This window comes from Rhinatrema bivittatum, chromosome 3 (assembly GCF_901001135.1).
Source record: "Rhinatrema bivittatum chromosome 3, aRhiBiv1.1, whole genome shotgun sequence".
Taxonomy (NCBI): domain Eukaryota; kingdom Metazoa; phylum Chordata; class Amphibia; order Gymnophiona; family Rhinatrematidae; genus Rhinatrema; species Rhinatrema bivittatum.
In genome coordinates, this window is record NC_042617.1 from 67,877,009 (window position 1) to 67,896,155 (window position 19,147).

The 19,147-nt window shown below is 41.8% G+C and overlaps 1 protein-coding gene across 3 annotated transcripts in view; it reads left to right on the forward strand.

Moving 5' to 3' along the window:
- Window positions 1-273: 273 nt before the first annotated feature.
- Window positions 274-19,147, forward strand: part of PPM1B (protein phosphatase, Mg2+/Mn2+ dependent 1B) — a 136,272-nt gene continuing 117,398 nt past the window's right edge. The window contains exons 1-2 of one of the 3 annotated variants that reach the window (XM_029593335.1): window positions 275-417; window positions 7,503-7,596. The gene's annotated coding sequence lies outside the window, so the exon portion shown is untranslated. Of the gene's footprint in view, window positions 418-456; window positions 660-7,502; window positions 7,597-19,147 lie in introns of those variants that run through there. The other 2 variants (XM_029593334.1, XM_029593336.1) reach the window with 2 other exon arrangements.

Here is a 19,147-nt window from a genome sequence, read left to right on the forward strand (position 1 = left end):
AGTATAATAATCGAGAACGCACAGCTGAAGAAATCCTTGCTTTCCAGAAAGTTGAGCTATTATTAGAAAATGAATGAAAAGCCTATTGAGCAAAGAGAGTGCTATTTTCAACACCGCTACGTGAGGTTTGTTTGGTTTTGATATATCGTTCACGCCAACATTACTGCTTTCCGGAGAGTGTGTGGGTGGTTCGTAACTACCTCAACAGCAAAGGCCCGACGTCGCGCGCGCGCGCGCGCTTGTACACGTCATAAAAAGTGGACAATGCGGGCCTTTGATCATGACGTCGGCAGGGACATACGCAGTGCTACTGCGTCCTTCCCCTGCTCTCCGCTGAAAAAAAAGAAAGCCGGCGAAGAAAAGTACGCCTCCGCCGCTCTTTGCCTGCTTTCCGCCTGACACTGCCGCTGCTTGCAGGTCTGTTTCGTGTTTTTTAGCATTTTTTTCGTCGCTGTATTTGACTGTGTTTTTCCGGGAGAAGGCCCCGGCCCAGGCCGCCACTGTATCTGCTCAGCTCCGGAACGCAATATAGTGTTGCTTACTTTGGACGGATACACTTGCTTAGTGGCATTTCAGCGAAACAAGCATTGGATGTTGTTTGATCGACTACGATGAAGCACATCTTCTACACACATTCCTACAGAGTATCTTTGTGAAATGTGCGTTTTTTTACTTTATTTTAAAAATACTTAATTTTCATGGTGGTTTTTTTTTTCTCCATCAGATAAAATGAGTAGCTGTGGGTGCCTCCATGGTACTTGATATTACCAATTCATATGTAGCCAGGTCTAAGTCTACAATATGGTTATTTAATTTGTATAATAGATGTGTTTATGGAAGAGGTATCTGAGTTGATATTTTTCTTATGTGATAGTGCCATTTGTTCTTAAAAGATTTGGCTTAGTTAAATACCGTGGTGGGTGGGAAATAATATTAAGTTTCAAAATAGACTAAGTAGTGCCACTGCTTTTTGTGTTTGTGTTTTGTTTTTTTTAATTTTGGACGTTTTGAATCTATATTTTACAGAAACCTTAATGATTTAGGACACTGTATAACTCTTTCAAAATAACCCTCCCTCTCATATTTATTTTATTTCTGAACTTAAAATGTTTCTTCCAGTAAGGTTTCAACATGATTATAAAAACAAAAACTTGGATGTTCAAAGCAATTAACATTAGTCAAAACAATCCCACTTCTCAAAAAAATGTTTTGCACAATTTCTGAAATGTTGAAAAATCATCAGTCAACTGAAGAAAAAAGAATGAAGCATTCCAAAGGATGGATGGTGAACAAGTTCTCTGCTTACTTTCTAATAATATACAGGCCAATGCAATAATCTGACCATTAAGAAACTGTGTGCTGGTTTTCAGTGCACATTGTTAATGCTCAGATTGGATTTCTTTTAACTCCTGATGCAATAAGCTAATGCTATGCAAATTGTCTGGTTGCCTGGTGTTAAAAAAAAAAAAAAAAAAAAAAAAAGCGCATTTGCTGTAAAATGCACGTTTGGCACAAGCCGAATGCACATCTTAACTCAAAGTGGGAGGAGCCATACCTGATGGGAAGAGTGTGTTAATAGCCACTGCCACTTAGCCAATTAAGTATTGACTACTCTGCTATCTGGTTAACAGCGCCTGATAACCAGTTAAATGGCAGTACCTTGCTGGATAAATCAGGACTTATCTGGCTAAGTGGCGGTGGCTGCTGCCACCTACCTGAATAATTCAGTTCTTATTTGTGAACTATTTTTCACATTTCTTTCCTGGTTTTAAGTGCCAGCGCTGGACCCTTTACTCCATCTTTGACCCAGGGAATAGATTTGTAGTGCTAAGAAAGGTGTGTTGGTCAAGTGCAGTCTCTCTGCATAGGGGATACTGCTTTAAGGCCCTTATATGTATGGGATTTTCATGTGCGAGTGCTGAGCAGTACTTCTATTTAGGAACACTAGAGCCATAGGTAGCCTATGGCCTTGGCCGGGGGGATCCACTGGTCTTTCATGCTGTGGCTGAACAGCCATTTCCTCACAGCCCTTACTCTTAAGAATGCTGCACTGGGGGAGCGAAGAGCTGCTGTGCCTTCCTAAAGGCAGTGGGGGGAGAGGGCAAATCCAGACAAATCTGCACCAACACTATCATCCAACTCATTTGTGGCCTGCACAGCCCATGCCTCTCTCCCTCCCTCCAAGGAGCAGTGGGTAGGAGGAAGGAACATTTGTGGTGAGAACAGGGTGGCTACTGGGCTGCCAGATGCAGTGATCTCTTTTCGCCTCCCCTCCGGCAATAAGAAGAAGCACTGACCTCCCCCTTTGTTCCCGTGAGGGGCAACGTGGTTTAAGGGCTGCTAGTAATGTTGGACCTTCCCCCAGCTTGGCAGCAATCGGGAACAGCACAGCTGCGGGGCTGCAAGAATAATTTGCCTCCTTCCTCGCAACACCTCCCGCGCAGCCACGGGCCTTAAGAAGAAGCATCACAACCCCCTACCCTTAGGAGCAGAAGGAACGCTGCTTGGAGACTAGAACAATCAGGTAGGCCATAGGGGCTGAACAAACAGGCTGTTGCCCCTTGTGCATCCAGTCTGGGGAAACAAGTGGAAGAGCATATGTTTTTGTATATATGATTGAGAGCGAGAGCAAACAAATGTGTGTGTATGATTGAGAGAGTGAATGAGAATGTATGTGTGTGTGATTGAAAGAGTATAAACAAACATGTGTATGACAGCATGAAAAAGCATTTGTATGTGTGGGTATGATACAGAGGTATGAGAGCAAATAATCATGTGTGAGAGCGAGTGTGAGCATTTGATTTGAGAGAAAGTGAAAAAGTGTATGTCAGTGTGTGTATGATTGAGAGACCAAATGAGCATGGGCATGTATGTGTATGATTGAGAGAGACCATCCATGACAATGTCACGGCATCTGGAAATAAATTCCTAGTATAGAAAGCAAGGGAGACTTTCTTATGATGTTTTAGGCATCTGCTGTTTTGAAATATTTTATTGGCATTTGGAAAAGATTTCATTAGTTTTTAATTATTGGATATTTTGTCAGCTTTTTTTGAAATATTTTGTTTTTATTAGTATGGTTATACTATTATGAATGATTTATATTTCCTGATGTTATTGATTGATTTATGAAGAATGGTACAGTTTCTATTTTTTTATGCACCACATACACAGTATTTCATTTCTCAATTCAGTTTTTGTCTGTATTGTTACAGAATAAAGACTCCATTTATACTGTATTTGGTGAGGATCTGTCTGTGGTCTGCATGTGTGACAGATCTTGTTTAATCTTTTTATTTATTCTTATTTTTATTGTACTGTTGAAGTTTATTATGTAGAAATTGTATGTAGGTCTCTTACGTTATTATGCATGTAATTAATTGTAAGCCGCTCAGAAATTTAGATGAAGTGGCATACACATTTTTATAAATAAATGAGGTAGTTTCTCTGTAGGGATCTATAGCAGCCTGGCTTGTTCTGTTTTCCTAATAAGTATATTGGTATTTCAGGATCTGGTATAATATTTTCAGTGTTGCCTTTTTCATAGATAATGTTAATGTTTGAGTGCTGGCAGTTAGTGCTGTTTTTGGTATGGGATGTTTACTATATGGTAATTGTAATTCTGTTTACTTATGGCTTTCTGAGGACCATGCCTGGAGGCCTGGAGACCTTTGATTTCAGATTTGTCCCAAGGAATTTATCAGTATTTCAAGAACAAAAATACTTACCTATATAAACAATGAGTAATTTTTCCCCATTTTGTTCTTGTGGTAACAAATAATGATTAATTCCTAGGAAAAATGACATAAAAACTGAAAATGAAGGTCCCTACATAGAACCCATATGACATTAGGTATAAGTGTATTGTTCCCCCCCCCCCCCCCCCCCCCCCCCCCCGCAGAGTTTTCTGGTTGACACCACAGCAGTACATGTAAATATAAATTTTGTTTCTTTGGTATCCCAGGAAACAAAACGGACACTGATCCAAATTAGCACAGTAGCAACCAGGAAGCACAGATCGGATGAAACAAGGATTTGTTTATTAGTTAGTGGGCTATTTCTTTGGTGTTACATGGGAAGTGGAGTCTGGCTTCTTGGGATTTGCAGTTCAGTTTTTGTCTGCCTATTTGTAAGTTGTGGTCATTTTTTCTGTATTTGTGGAGGGTCTGTGATTGACATTATCATGGCTTAAAAGCACCTATTCCTTATTGCTTGACTAGGGATCAGTAGATTTCTTGTTGTATGGTTTGGGCAGTTCATTATCTGTAATTGGTTGTACCTTGCTTCAAACATTTTGAGGAAGTAACACAATTTTAAACACACATAAGGTAGAGATTACTAATCAGTTGGATAGAGGTTAAGGACTACATCCATACATACCGAAGGATCACATGTTTGGAATTGAGGTCACACTTATAGATTATAAATTTAAAAGAAAAATTTGTTTGTGTTTTTTTAAATAAAAATAGTCCAGGATAGTACTTGGCAACTGGGACAGTGCCATGCAATGCAGAATATCCTTGGTTTGATCTTGGAGTCAGATCTTCTGCTCCCTGGGTTGGCCGAGACTGGGGATGTTGCAGAGGCCGTGTTCACAGCCCCCAGGGAGGAAGGAGTCGTCATTGCCTAAGGCGGACACCTAGGGTTAGATATTAAAAACCATTTAGATGGATAACAGGAAAGTTATCCATCTAAATGGCTTAGCCACATATTTAAAAGACTTAAGAATTTAGCCGGATAAGTTTGGGGCATTCCTGGGATGGGGAAGTAGGCTTTCTGGAGAGGAGCAGAGTTAGCCAATTAGGGCAGGTGTAAAGTTAGCCGGATAGACACATCTGGCTAACTTTAATTTAGCCAGGTATAGTCAGCAGCGCAGTGTTTATCTGCTAACTTTAGCTGCTCAGTTACTGAATATTGACCCTCCTAGTGGTTGGATTGGGGGCCCAGGATTGCAGGGATCTGAAGGGAGCACTGGTGCATGGCCCCCAGCCTAGGACTGTTACCACAATGACTTGGATAAATATAAGTTGGGAGGAGATATAAAATAAGGGGAAAAGATCCCTGGTAGTTGTGAATAAAGACTCATGGCTTCAGGATCCCCTTACTGGTTCCAATTAAGCTGAAAGTCTAAAGGAGTAGGACGAAATTGCTAAGTTAAAATTAAATCCCTGTATATCTTAACAGTCTCACAGCTCATAGTGTTGTGTGTATATAATGTTCAGGGTGAGGGTGCACTTTATCACTTGGCCATAAGTGGCAAATGGCCTGGCTATGGCTCTGAAGAACACACATTTTCTGTGTACAAAACTCCTGTCTACGTTGGCAATACATTTTGCATACAGAAAATGTACCTTGACGTGCATTCGGCTGAACGCACCTTTCTTCATTGGCCTGTTAGTGTCTGGGATCTTAAACAGAATTTGTTGTGATGAGCACAAGGTCCATATTGGTAGGTAAAAGGAAATGCTATCAGAAAGATATAAATCAACACAATTGTGCTTATTCCAGTGCATTGGGAATAAGTTTTAAAATCTATTCTTCGCACAATGGATAATCAATGGAGGGACTCGAGTATTGGTTGAATATTGGCTAACTTCTGTATTTGCATAGTCTGAAGCCTCCTAAGTAATTGATATTTAGGAAACCCCACTAAAAACTACTGTAATCAATTCAGATTGATATAATAGTTTTTTGAATAGAGTACACAAGTCAGTTTGATAGAGAGATATATAGATCGGTGAATTTTTGCGTTGACAAGAGTCTGACTGTATGCTAAAACTTTTAATATCTGAGCTTAGAAGGATAGTTTCATCCTAATTTGAATGTGAGGGTTATCAACACACTAATATGTGTGTTTAAGCCATAATAAGAGAACTTACTTAATAACCAGCCTTCGCAACTATGTTGACTCTGTATAACTGATCATAGATATTTGCTGAATTTGGTTATCCCCTAGCTTAGCATGTATTGTATATTACACTTTTTTTTTTTTTTTTTGCAAGACAGTTCAAAGCATGTAACAGAGTGAACAGATACCCAGCATTATTGGGAATATAGATCAAATTTAAATTATAGCATGTATAGGTATTCAGTGGACCCTTGACTTACGAACTCAATTCGTTCCAGAGGGCTGGTTGTAACTCAAGTTGGTTGTCAGTCAAGACTGTTTTTTCCATAAGAAATAATGGAAATACCCATAATGTGTTCCGAACCTCCCAAAGCACCCCTTTACCTAACATTTTCATAATAAAAAAGGGTTATATAATGTGCGTAATTACCAGAAGTACCTATAATTTTCCTAGTGTACTCACCAAAAAGTTATAAAATGTGCCTAGCCTACCAGGAACAACAATTTCATACTGTACTCACCATTCAAGTTGACATCTTTGGCTTGCAGGAAGGGAGGATTCTCCTGTCCCCTCCCAACATACTCATTCCTCCCCTCCTGATACCTTGCTGGAGCCAGCTGAGTGCTACACTTCCTTTCTGCTACTGCACAGAAGCTTCCTTGGTCACCAGTGATGCTGTTGCTTGCTGCAATGCTGTGCCAGATCTGCCTATGTGCTCCTGTGAACGTTTGCAGCTCTGGGTGCGCCTGAGTTGGACAGGCCTCATCGGCAACAGCAGCAGCCAATCACTGCATCAGCAGAGCAGAAGTCCCAGCTACTAAGCCCAAAAAAACACGACTGACAGGAAAAAAAACACCCAATTAGAAGGAACTGCATGCATGAGCAGATACACATGGCCTTGGCTGGCATTTTGGGTTGTAACTCAAGACTTTGGTTGTAGCCTAAGTTGTTCGTATGTCAAGCCGGTTGTAACTCGAGGGTCCACTGTCTTTGGATAAGTATATGTACAGGCTTAAAATAATTTTTAAAGGGTATATTCAGTGACTCTGGTCTGATTACTTAGCTGGGTTGTAAATCATCTGAGACTTGGTGAATAGATTATGGTTTAGGTCAGAGTAATCAACTTCGGTCCTCAAGAGCCACAAACAGGCCAGGTTTTCAGGATATCCACAATGAATATGCATGAGAGATTTGCAAGCACTGCCTCCATTGCCTGAAAATGTATCTCATACATATTCATTGTGGATATCCTGAAAACCTGGCCTGTTTGTAGTTCTCAAGGACCAGAGTTGGCCACCCTTGGTTTATGTTATGAGACAAGGATTTGCTGTTCTGTAGTGAGCCAAATGTTGCTACAAATACCAGGTTTTTAATCTTTGGAAGGTATGGTGTCTGGCATAAGCCTGATATCAAGCAGTATTGCAGGTGTAGGTAATGCTGGTCTTTAAGTGATGCATACAGGTCTAGTCTTCAGGTTTTCCACAATGAATATGCTCGAGGCAGTGCGTATGAATATCTCAGCAGATTTATTGTGAATAATCCTGTAAACCAGACCTGAAAGCTGCACTGAAGAAACTGAGTTGTCTACCACTGTGATAGTGCATTTGTGAATGTAGGGGGATGATACTTTGAAATTTCTCTTCCTCTTCCTAGTGTTGGAGAACTGCATTTCCTTGGGATCTGGTACCAATAGATGGGCTTGAGACACTGAGCGTGGGAGAGTTAATAGGGTCAGCAGGTTCCTGAGGTAAGATGGTATCCAACCTTTTGAGGGATATGAGGGCCAGGCCTATGATTTTTGAACATGCTGCGGTAATGGGTTGGGGAGCCAGAGTGGGGTGAATTTTTTTTTTTTTTTCTCTCTGCCTCCTCCCCCCCCCCCCCCCCCCCCCAAAACTTAAATTTTTAGCATAGTTGGTTTAGTGGTGTTTTGTATGAGTTGCAGGTGTCTGTTTAACATTTTTGGTAGCTTCATGTAGAGGGAGTTGCACTAATCTATGTGGGAGATTAATTCTGGCCTTGCACCTCTATTGCTATGGAGGTGATGTCATTGGAAAAAGATTGCTTTTGCTATTGATCCTACTTGGGCTTCGGTGGTGAGTGGAATCTAGTATGAAACCCATGCTCTGGAGTTGGCAATTTGAAGGGGAGAATTCTTTCCAGAAAGAACCTGTGATTTTTATTTAATTTTTTTTAGGTTTTAAATTTATGGCATAGATCTTTGAGGCAGCAGTTGAAGTTGAAAGTTGGCTGATCAGAGTTTGGGCCTAAGGTCAGTTGGATGTCATCTGTATAGATATGATCCAGAATCTGGGAGTCTCTAGCCAAGTGGGGGTCAGGTAGATGTTAAAGTTGGTGGTAAGGTGAATCCTTGGAAGATGCTGCAGGAGGATGCTTGCCTCATGAGTATGATCCTGGAGGAAGGATATGAACAAGTCAAGTGCTAGGCCAAAGAGTCCAAGGTTGCTAATGAGTTTGTTTATCCTCTAACTCCACAATTCTAAAGTAGTAGCAAAGAATTCATTGTCTATTGTGTCATATACTGCTGAAAGATCCAGGAAGACTAGAAGAGCAGCTTGTCTGGGATATAGGTAGTCATCTGTTATTCACCAAATCTAATGCAGTTTCAGTGCTCTAAAGGTGTCCGAATATGGATTGGCATTGGTCAAGGTTTTGCTTGATTTGAGGAGTTGGATATCATTGGGAGAGCTGTGGGACAGCCTTTACTCAAGAAAGGAAGAGTTGAGACTAGGTGAAAGATGCTTGGTTTGATTGGGTCTAGGCTAGTGTTCTTTACCAAAGGTCTTACCACTGCGGTTTTTTAATGCCCTCTGGTAGGTGTCCATCTGATAACGACCTGTTGAAGATAACCAGTTAGGCTGAATCTGGCTTGTTTGATCAGCCTAGTGGGGTCTTCTGGGAGGTTGTGGTTTTGAGGTCTGTGAGAAGGTATACACTTCTAATTCATGTAGTGGCTGAAAAGAGTATATGAGGAAGTAATTGTCTGAGCCTGAGGAGGTCTTTGACAATAAACAATGTTTATCTCTGTTCTGATGCAGTTGATCTTTGTAGTGGAAAAATTCAGCTAGTTCATTGCAGTAATTTCCAGGGAGGAGAATGGAATAGTGGCTCCTAGGAGCTTGTTGATTTTTACTTACCTGTCAAAAAGCTTTTTTTTTTTCCCCTGCAGATAAGCAGGCTGAATTAGCCATGCTCTCTGGGGACATCCTCCTAGTGGCCAGACGCAGCATTTTCTCAAAGTATACAGAGCTGTGCTCTGTACGGCTGTTACCTGCGCAATTCCCTTCCTCTTGCCAGTTTTCATTTCTCCCGTGCAGCTCACTGTCATGGCTACCTTTCTCTCGCATCTTTCTCACTATTTTTCTTCTGGTTTGTTGTTTTTTTTTTTTACTTTCTCCACACAATTTTTAAGCCCCAAAAAGCACTTTTAAGGTCTAAAATGGCTCTGAAGGCACCAGGATTCAAGTTCTGCCAATGTGCAAGATTGTCTGTCACAGATGGACATAATTATTGCTATATTTGCCTTGGTCCAGACCACGATCGGGCCTCCTGTTGTGACTGCGGCAGGATGTCCCCACAAGCCCAAAGACAAAGGGCTGAAAAAATGGAATGACTGTGGAATGACCCATTGGCCTCCTATGCCAGACCCACCATTCCTCACAGTCCTTACCTACTCAGAAAACAAAAAAATCGGTTCCAGGTAAGAGGTCGTCTTCATTGGAGCCCCAGCCAAAATGCAACTAGCTCAAGGGTCCTATTAAAGATCCGAGCAGAAAGGGTTCAGGAGATAAACCCCCAAATCACTCTAATGCTTTGCAAAAGCCGATGGTGGTACCAGCGGAGTGAAAATAAGCCAAGCACGATGCAGACTGAAGCAAAGCGCACACCTTGGAGGGTCGTGTCAACGCATGGTCCCAGAAGACCACTGATGCACGAAGCAGTGTGTCGTCAAACGCAAATCCCAACACTGACGTAGGTAAATACCGCACATGTGTCTAGAGATAAACAGAAGGACAACCACATACAATCTATCCACCTTTCTTTGCCACCGAAGCATCTAAAATCTAGAGATGAACAACCCCAAGGGGCTAGTCATTCGCAATGGCATCCAGACCCATAAGTGGTATTCACTGCTGAAGAGCTAGAAGGTGCTTTCGATGTAGACATCCTCAGAGTATCAGAAAGATCTTCCTCTCCCTCGTCAAGGGAGAGTATATGCTCAGGCCTGTCACAGGTATAAAAACTTTAAAAGAGAATGACCTCAACTATGAGAACCCTTGATAAGACAGCAATAATCCCGTCAAGGACCTCATGTCCAATCAACCTCACAAAGGGAACCAGACTTTGCCATCCTTCTGGCAGCGTTGCCAAGGAAAACATCTCAAACTGGGAGGACAGACCGCCATACTTCCCTACCCAAGGGAAAGAGAGCAGCCTCACAGGCAATGTCTCAAATCTCAGATATTCTGACCAATGTTTTTGCATCAATACTGGATTCCCCTCAGGGAGAGATTCCCTCAAGCGAGTCTGGTAACATCTCTAAAAGGCTGCTGTTTCTAGGAAGACAGATTTAAAATTTAGGGTACGTAAGACTGCCCACTATGGAGCTGTGCAACTGCCCCATGCTTCGGTTGTCATCGAATTAGTGATGAAGCAAGTGAAGATGACAAGACTGTACTCTATAACACCCCTGGGTAGAGACAGTAAATACCTAGATAACTATGGGAAGAAAATATTTCAAGGTGCTATGCTGAATTCCAGGATTCCTTGCCCGGTGGTTTTTTTTTACGGGGGGCTTGATATATAAGGGTAACTGATTTGCAGTTATCCTTTTTGTTTGCCCCCGTCTATTATTCTTTATTTATGAAAATGTCTGCTTTTTTGTTATTTTTCTAAATGTTTTTTCTTAAAATCCCTTCTCCCCGGCTACTTATCCAACCCACTATATTTTTTTATTTTTGTATACTTATCAAGGTCGCCGCCTTTAATGATTCTCATGGGTTCGGATCTGCCCGTTCGACATCGGCCATGTTTCGGCACTATGTGCCTGCTTCAGGGACTGCGGGAGAATTTACCACTGTGTCCTAAACCGGTTCACAGTGTCAGTATCACTTTTTTCGTACCATGTGTCAAGTGAGCGACAAGAATGGAAGGCGTCGCTCACTTGACACATGGTACGAAAAAAGTGATACTGACACTGTGAACCGGTTTAGGACACATTGGTAAATTTGTGCCTGCAGTCCCTGAAGCAGGCACATAGTGCCGAAACATGGCCGATGTCGGACGGGCAGATCCAAACCCATGAGAATCATTAAAGGCGGCGACCTTGATAAGTATACAAAAATAAAAAAATATAGTGGGTTGGATAAGTAGCCGGGGAGAAGGGATTTTAAGAAAAAACATTTAGAAAAATAACAAAAAAGCAGACATTTTCATAAATAATAGACGGGGGCAAACAAAAAGGGTAACTGCAGATCAGCTACCCTTATATCAAGCCCCTGTACAAAAACCACCGGGCAAGGTATTCCCTTGAAATAGCAAAAGTTGGAGAATTGAATAAGAAGGGAAAGAGGTTTGTTGGTGAATAGTGAATTCCAGGATTCAGCAACATCAGTTCTATATTACTCAGTATTTTATATGAATATTTGCAAGGCTTAAAACCCGGAACTCCCTCTAGTACGGATGGACAAATGTAGACTCAAATAAAATCAGACATAGAGGAAGGCTTACGCCATCTGCTCAGAACAGTCTGAGGCCTTTGAAACTTCTGCAAGAATGTCAGCAGCCGTCATAGCGGCCTGTAGAATTGCTTGGCTCAGAGCAAGTGCCATAAGGGAAGATGTCAGCAAACTTTTCATGGACCTCCCTTGTAAAGGGGATAATCTGTTTGGAGACAGATTGTGTGAGATGATGTCGCGCTTGAAGGAACAAAGTGTGGCATTATCATCGCTCACATTCCCAACAGAACAATACCCGTCTAAGTGTTATTAACAGGACCTATAAGTGGCCATTCTACCAGTGTCGTCAATATAGGCCATTTACTCCTTTATTGAACACAGGCTTATAAAATTCAAAGGCAACAGCCTCAACAAACGCAGCCAAGGAATCTCTCAAGATCCTCGCACCAACAAAAGCAGACATAGGGCCCAAGGCAAAAGCCCCAACAAAAGTTTTGAGCAGGACATGGCCACAGTCACCAGTAACAGTAGGGGGAAGGATATCTTCATTCTACCAGGAATGGTCATCCATAACATCGGACCGTTGGGTTCCTAACATTGCAAAGAATGGTTATCAACTGAATTTCCACATAACTCCTCACCAACCCATCTGACTCACGCTCACGGAGATTGCCAAAATCTGGATCTTCTTTGCATAGAAGTGCAAGTGCTTCTGAACCAGAGTACCATCAAACCACTGGCTCATAGACAGCACACTCTAGGGTTTGGTTTTTTTTTGTTTTGTAAATAAGTTTTTATTCAAACCACACAATACAAATGAACAATAGAAAATCGACAAGTGATATCATCCAGTATACATAAACACCATACATATATCACTTAGCATCATAAATCATAGGATAAGCACACAATCACATGTACCCATCAATAACTAACTCCACAATCCCAGTTTATGGTACACCACCCGCATATCCTCCGTAAATCATTGATTTTCCCATCCCCCCCCGACCACAAGAATAATTAAGCTTCCAGCATGGTACAGTTTATGCACTCTCGGAAACACAAATAACAATGATGACTCATCCATGTAGCTCCAACCACTTCACACTACACTTTTTTAGATAGGATCGCTATGCTCTGGAACCTTGCCAGGCTATGTAAGACCTCCATATTTCTTCGAACTTTTTCATTGTGTCTAATTTTAAGGCTGTTCATTTTTCCATATAATGTATCCACTCTAGGTGTATTAGAACAATATCAAAAGTAGGAGCTGCTGAATCCCGCCACCCCTTAGCCAGGGTCCCCCTTACCGCTTGCATCACTGCTCTGAGAAAAATATATTGCTTCCTGGTGACAGACTCAATAGGAAAATGCAATAACATGTTTGTGGGAGACAGTAGAACAGCAGTCCAACAACTGGCTTGACCAGCACCCCACTTGAGACCACAACGCCTGTACCACTGAACAGGACCACCACATATGTAAATAATCTCCTTCCAATCCACAACTCTTCCAACATTTTATTGCTAATATTGGAGTACATTTTATGAAGCTTAACAGGGGTTATTTACCACCGGAGCAAGACTTTATAGCTATTGTTCAATAGAGAGGATGAGATGGAGCTGTTGCGGGTCTGCTTAAAACGAGAGATCCCATTCCTCCGAATACTCTGTGGCAAGATCTCATTCCCACTCCCTCATATAATTAACTTTACCACGCTATTCTTATTCAACAGCATATATAACTTTGATATCACCCCTTTTTATCCTATGGGCATTATCACACATCCTTACAGGCAGGAAAGGCATCACACTGCTGGAGCGCCGTGTTAAATGAATATTGGCGAGTACCCATGAATTTAGTATGCCAGGATTTCCACACAATCAACGTGGTTGCAGTGCATGGCGATATATCTGCTATATTGCACTTGGGCTTCCCTGGCATCCAGAAATGCAGCCAAATTTTTCCTTCTCCCAGCATACCTTCTTCTATGGCCACCCACTATTTACACGTCTTCTGGTTGTGATAATCAACATTGCCTTTAAGTGAGCAGCCACATGATATTTAAAAACATTGGGTACCCCAGTCCGCCAACTAATTTTGATTGAAATAATACCGTTCTAGATATGGGTGGGGGTGTCTGTGTCCAGATAAAAGAAAAGATCTTCCTTTGCAAAGGCTGCAGATATCCCACTGGGACATTACAGGGCAGAGATAGTTAACCTATTCCATTGCCCAGGTCATATTCTATGACCTGATAAATTATGGACCATTGAACCGTAGCAATTTAGGATAATCTGCCCCCACCATTACTCCCAAATATTTCACAGCTTTTCAAGCCCATTGAAAGGGGAACTTTCTTTCAAGACCGCCTAGTTCGACCCCTGCCAAATGAATGGGAAGCAATTCAGACTTTTCTATGTTAATTTTAAATCCTGATAACTTTCCGTATGCTTCTAGCTCCTGCATCACTACACCTAAGGAGGAATCTGGTTCCGTCAATGTGAATAAAATATCATCAGCATATAAGGATATTTTATATTGTTTCCCCCTATAAGAATTCCTTTGATATCCAGATGCTTTCTGATCCTTTCGGCCAATGGTTCAATACAAATCGCGAATAGCAATGGGGACAAGGGGCAGCCTTGTCTCGTACCTCGCTGCACCTCAAAAGTTTGAATAGGGACGGAGCAGAGGAGATTTTTCTTGAAAGAATTACTGACTAGCCGAGCCGGATTACCTTTTTGCTGGGGTGGAGGAGACGCGTTTTCCCGGCCCCTGGAGCCCCGCCCACGAATCGCCGCCGACGTCGTCAGCTTGGGACTGGCAGTACAAAAGCTGGTCTCCCTCGGCGCGTGTCGCCGTCCGGCGCGAGTCGCCACAGATTGGAAAATCTAGCTGTTTGCTGACGTAATTTCAGCGCTCCTGTCTTTCACTTGTCCTAAATAGGATTTCTTTAATAATGCCACACAAAAGAAAGGGGAAGGTGAGGGTTTATCCACCCGAACCCTCACCAACCACAGGACAGCGGGTAATCACTGAATTTGCGTCACCCATTCCATTAGGGACAACGAGCCCCGCTAGCGGTGTGGGAAGAGGAGTCCCTTCCCCGCTTGGGGATATATCGCTGTCCCCACCAGAACCACGATTACCGCCTAATGCTACCTCAGCGTGGACAGTTGGGCAAGCTGAGTCGCCAGTGCAAACTGTCACAGGAGCGACTTCATTGGGTGGACTGCCAGGAAGTTCCGCGAAAGTGGAGGGATCACCCGATGCCTCGAGCCCTTTTGAAGCTGCAGCAAGGAGTGAGTACCGAAATGAGGATATGTTGCAGAGATCCAGAACAGCTGTGGGTGGAGGAGAGGGAACGGGTGGCCTAGTAAGAGGTCCCATAGAGGTGAAAAGACCAGAAATCACAATAGAGTCCCTTTGGGACTTGGTTGCGGGGTTAACTATGGCATTTAATGAGCAAGCCCAAAAAACAGAGGAAATCTCACTCAAAATGGACTCTATTGACAAGCAATTACATCTGAGGGGAACAGAACAATTACAAGAATTACAGCAAGTAAAATTAGAGTTAAAACAAATGTCTGATATAAATGCTATATGTGTGAAAGATCAGGGGGTTTTAACAAGACGACTAGAATCAGTAGAAAATTATCTCAGACAGCTAAACCTAAGGGTTTTGAATTTCCCGAAAGTGGTGGGGGAAATTCCATTACTAACTTTTAAGAGATATCTGAAGGAAATTCTACAGATTCCAGAAGAACAGATACCATCTGTAAAAAAGATTTTATTTTTAAGACAAGGACAGAGCCAAATACAGATATCCCCAGTAGGGGATACTGGGAATTTCAACAACTTATCTCAGTATTTGGAAAGTTCTGGACTTGAAATTTCTGAAAGAACTGTACTCTGTCTCTCTGTTTTCAGAGTATGATAGAGCCATGATAATGAAACACTACTTTAAAGCAATTAATACAACATATTTGTATTAATTAACATATGTTAACTGTTCCTCGTAAACTGTTCCTTGTAAACTGTTCCATGTAAACTGCCACCCGGCAGTAATTATTACTGTTCTCTGTGAACCGGAGCGATATGTATTGTATACAGGAGCTCCGGTATATAAAAACCATAAATAAATAAATAAATATTTGGGTGGATTAATCCGTATTTTTCCTGATCTCTCCAGAGTTACACAACTATGCAGAAAATCATTTATAACTATGCGCCCTGAAGTTATAGCTCTTGGTGCAAATTTTCTTTTGCGTTACCCCGCAAGATGCGTAGTAAAGCACTCTGGGAACACTTATGTCTTCTTTAATCCAGAACAGTTAAGGGGCTTCATAGATGCCAGAAAGGAAACCCCTATAACCTAAAAGATCTGGTTCTAATTTATAAATGAATGGGTTGTTAACAGAGTGCTAGTCTAAATTTTTCTTATCCACTCCTTTTCTTTTCTCTGTTCCTCTCCCATGTTACTTAGAAAAAAAGGGGATAAATATTTTCGTTTAAAAATAATTGTATATTACAATTAATGTGGTGTAACATTTTTCTTTTGAATATTCCTCCTGATTGAATGCAAAGGGCTCTTTGTGTATAAGTTGTAAAATTGAATAAATAAATTAAAAAAAAAAAAAAAAGTTTGAATAACCCCATTGATCTTGATACAGGCCCTTGGATTTTTTATGTAATACCTTAACCCAATTACAAAAGTATTCTCCCAACCCCATTTTTCCCACAACGTGGAAGAGAAAAGGCCAATGCACCCTGTCAAACCCTTTCTCAGCATCTACACCAAATAATACTGAGGAGGTCTTCATGCGTTTAGCATAATGTGTGAGGTTGATAATCTTTCGGACATTATCACCTGCCATCAGTCAGGGCATAAATCCCCCTTGATCCTCGTGTACCCTGATTACAAAACCTAGGCGCTTAACCAGGATCTTAGATTTAAAATTGCTAGCTATGTTTATAAGAGGTATAGGTCTGTATGCACTACATTCCGTCACATCTTTTCCCGGTTTGGGTAGGATAGTTATGCCCGCGGTGTTAGAAGTTGCCAAGAGAGAACAATCGGCCCTGAGGTGATTAAACCTCTCCACCAAGGGGCCTACTAGCTCCTCCTTATACTTTTTATAGAACAGGGCAGTATATCCATCTAGGCCTGGTGCTTTTCTTGTTTTCAGTTCCCCCTATGGCTGCCAGCACCTTTCCCGCAGTGATCAAGTCACCTAATGTTTGGGCAGTTAATTGATCCAGGCTAGGTAGTTGAACATTAGCCAAATAAGGGTCAATACTGGAATTTAAGATATTAATATCCCTGCTGTGCAATGAGGCATAAAATTGGTTAAATCTGCTTCTAATGTTATCTTCCTCCTCCACCATTATTACCCTTTCATCTTTAATTTTTGTGATATGGGTTTGCAGCATTTTAGCTTTTAAGGCGTGTGCTAAGAGCCTACTGGCCTTGTTACCGTGCTCATAATGAGTCTGTTTAATTAGGTCCATTTTATATTCCAATTCCTCCATCTCTGTTTCTCTTAATTCTTGTAGTACTCTTTGGGAGTGGTCTCGTTTATGTAGTAATTCAGTTTGTCACAGTTGAGAGGCAAGCTGTTGGTTTTAATCTGTCTGTCTTTAGCCTTCTTTTTATAGGAGGGTATCGAGATCAATCGTCCTCTAGTTACCGCATTCAAGCAATCCCATAACAACTGGATTCACCTCTGGGGTTTTATTAAGATGAATATAATCCCGGATTGCTGCACGTACTTGGGAGTCTGTCTTTATCCTTTAATAGGGAGTCATTTAATTTCCAGTATTGGTGCCCCTCATTTAGCGGTGTACTCCTCATTTCCCACCATATCGGTGCATGATCAGACCAGGGTATATTCCCTACCCCAGCCACCTGGGTTGGCAGTACCAGAGAGCGATCAATAAGTAAGAGGTCAAATCTTGAATATAGATCATGTGGTATTGAATGAAAGGTGTAATCTTGTTCTGAGAGATGTTTATCTCTCCAGACATCTACTAATGTCCATTCGAGATTAGGGCGTTCAAAGCCCTTCTATCTACTGCAGAATGGTGTTGACCTAAGTTTTGAGCAATCCAGCAGAGGATCTAGGACTAAATTAAAATCACCACCCATGATTTATCTTTCCACTTTCAGACACAATACCTTGTCTAGTTCTTGGAAAAGCTCTCTGACCAACATTGGAACAATAAACATTCACAAGGACAAATAGCTCCTTATGCAGGCGGAGATGCACAATCAAGTATCGTTCTTGGGTATCCCTAATTACCGAATCAATCTTTACCTGCAAATCCTTAGATATTATTATCCCAATCCCAGTATATTTGTGCTTGGGTGAGTTTGCTGCAAGAATAATGTGACTGAATTGAGGAGAGAATAAGTGTGTCTCGTCCCTTTTACGCAGGTGAGTTTCCTGGATAAAGGCAATCGAAGCCTTCAGGGAGAGCAGTTCCTTGAACTGCATATTCCTTTTTATATGGAGAATTTAGACCTTTAACATTTAATGAAACAAACTTAATCGAAGCTATAAGTAGTCAGGTTGAGCATACGACCTTTGTGGCGGATAGTAATTCCTCAGCTGGGGTGCAAAGTACTTTTGAATGATAAGGGCAATTGCCCCACACCTAATATACCATCTTCTTAGCCTGTGGCTTCCTGTGCCCTCCCCCCTCATACCTTGTCATGTCTGGAAGGTAGGCGCACACCCGCCTCCCCCCAGTCTCCCTCCACCACCCTTATGATAGTGCCCATCATAAACCCTTCCACCATCCTTATATCCATCAATAAACTTCAAATAACCGTTGCCGTTCGAGTAATGGTCTCTGCCTTATGGATGTCCTCCAAGCCAGTAATTTTACATCTCAAGTGTCGTCCTCCTTCATGGGATGCTTAAGGGATCTGCGGCGTAAATGTGATCCATTTTTGCCTACTCGTTGCCACCTAGGTGTTTCCGGCAGTATTTTCAGACACGTGGTGTCCTTCTTTTGTGGAGCCGAATATCCAAGTGGAGACAACACGAAACTGCTTCCTCTATCGAATATATTCGAGAAGTGACCCCGCTGATACTAAATAGCAAGCCATAGGGAAATAGCCATCGATAATATATGTTCTCTCATCATAGAAAGGCAGTCCCAGAATGCAAATCCCTCCATTTCTTCAGCATGATGGGTGCTAGATCACTGTAGATGGCAATGGTGTGGCCTTCCCAGGAGAGATTACACATGATTCTGGCCTGTTGCATAATCTGCTCCTTTACTCAAAAGCTGTGTTTGCAGGCAATTATGTTCCTTGAAAAATTCTTCCTGTGGGTGCCCAGAGCCTTATGTGCCCAGTCTATAACGATATCCTCATCCCCCAATGGATCTGCGTTGTCTCTGGCATTTTAGTATCGCACGGCATATTTTCCTCACCATGAGGCTACATCTTCAAAGGCCTCTTGTTCTGGAATTCCCTGAATACGCAAGTTAGACCGACAGGACCTGTTTTCTAGGTCCTCCAATTTGAGAGCAAAGTCAGTGTTTTATTTTCGGAAGCCCCTCTCTCTGATTTTAGTGTCTTCATTT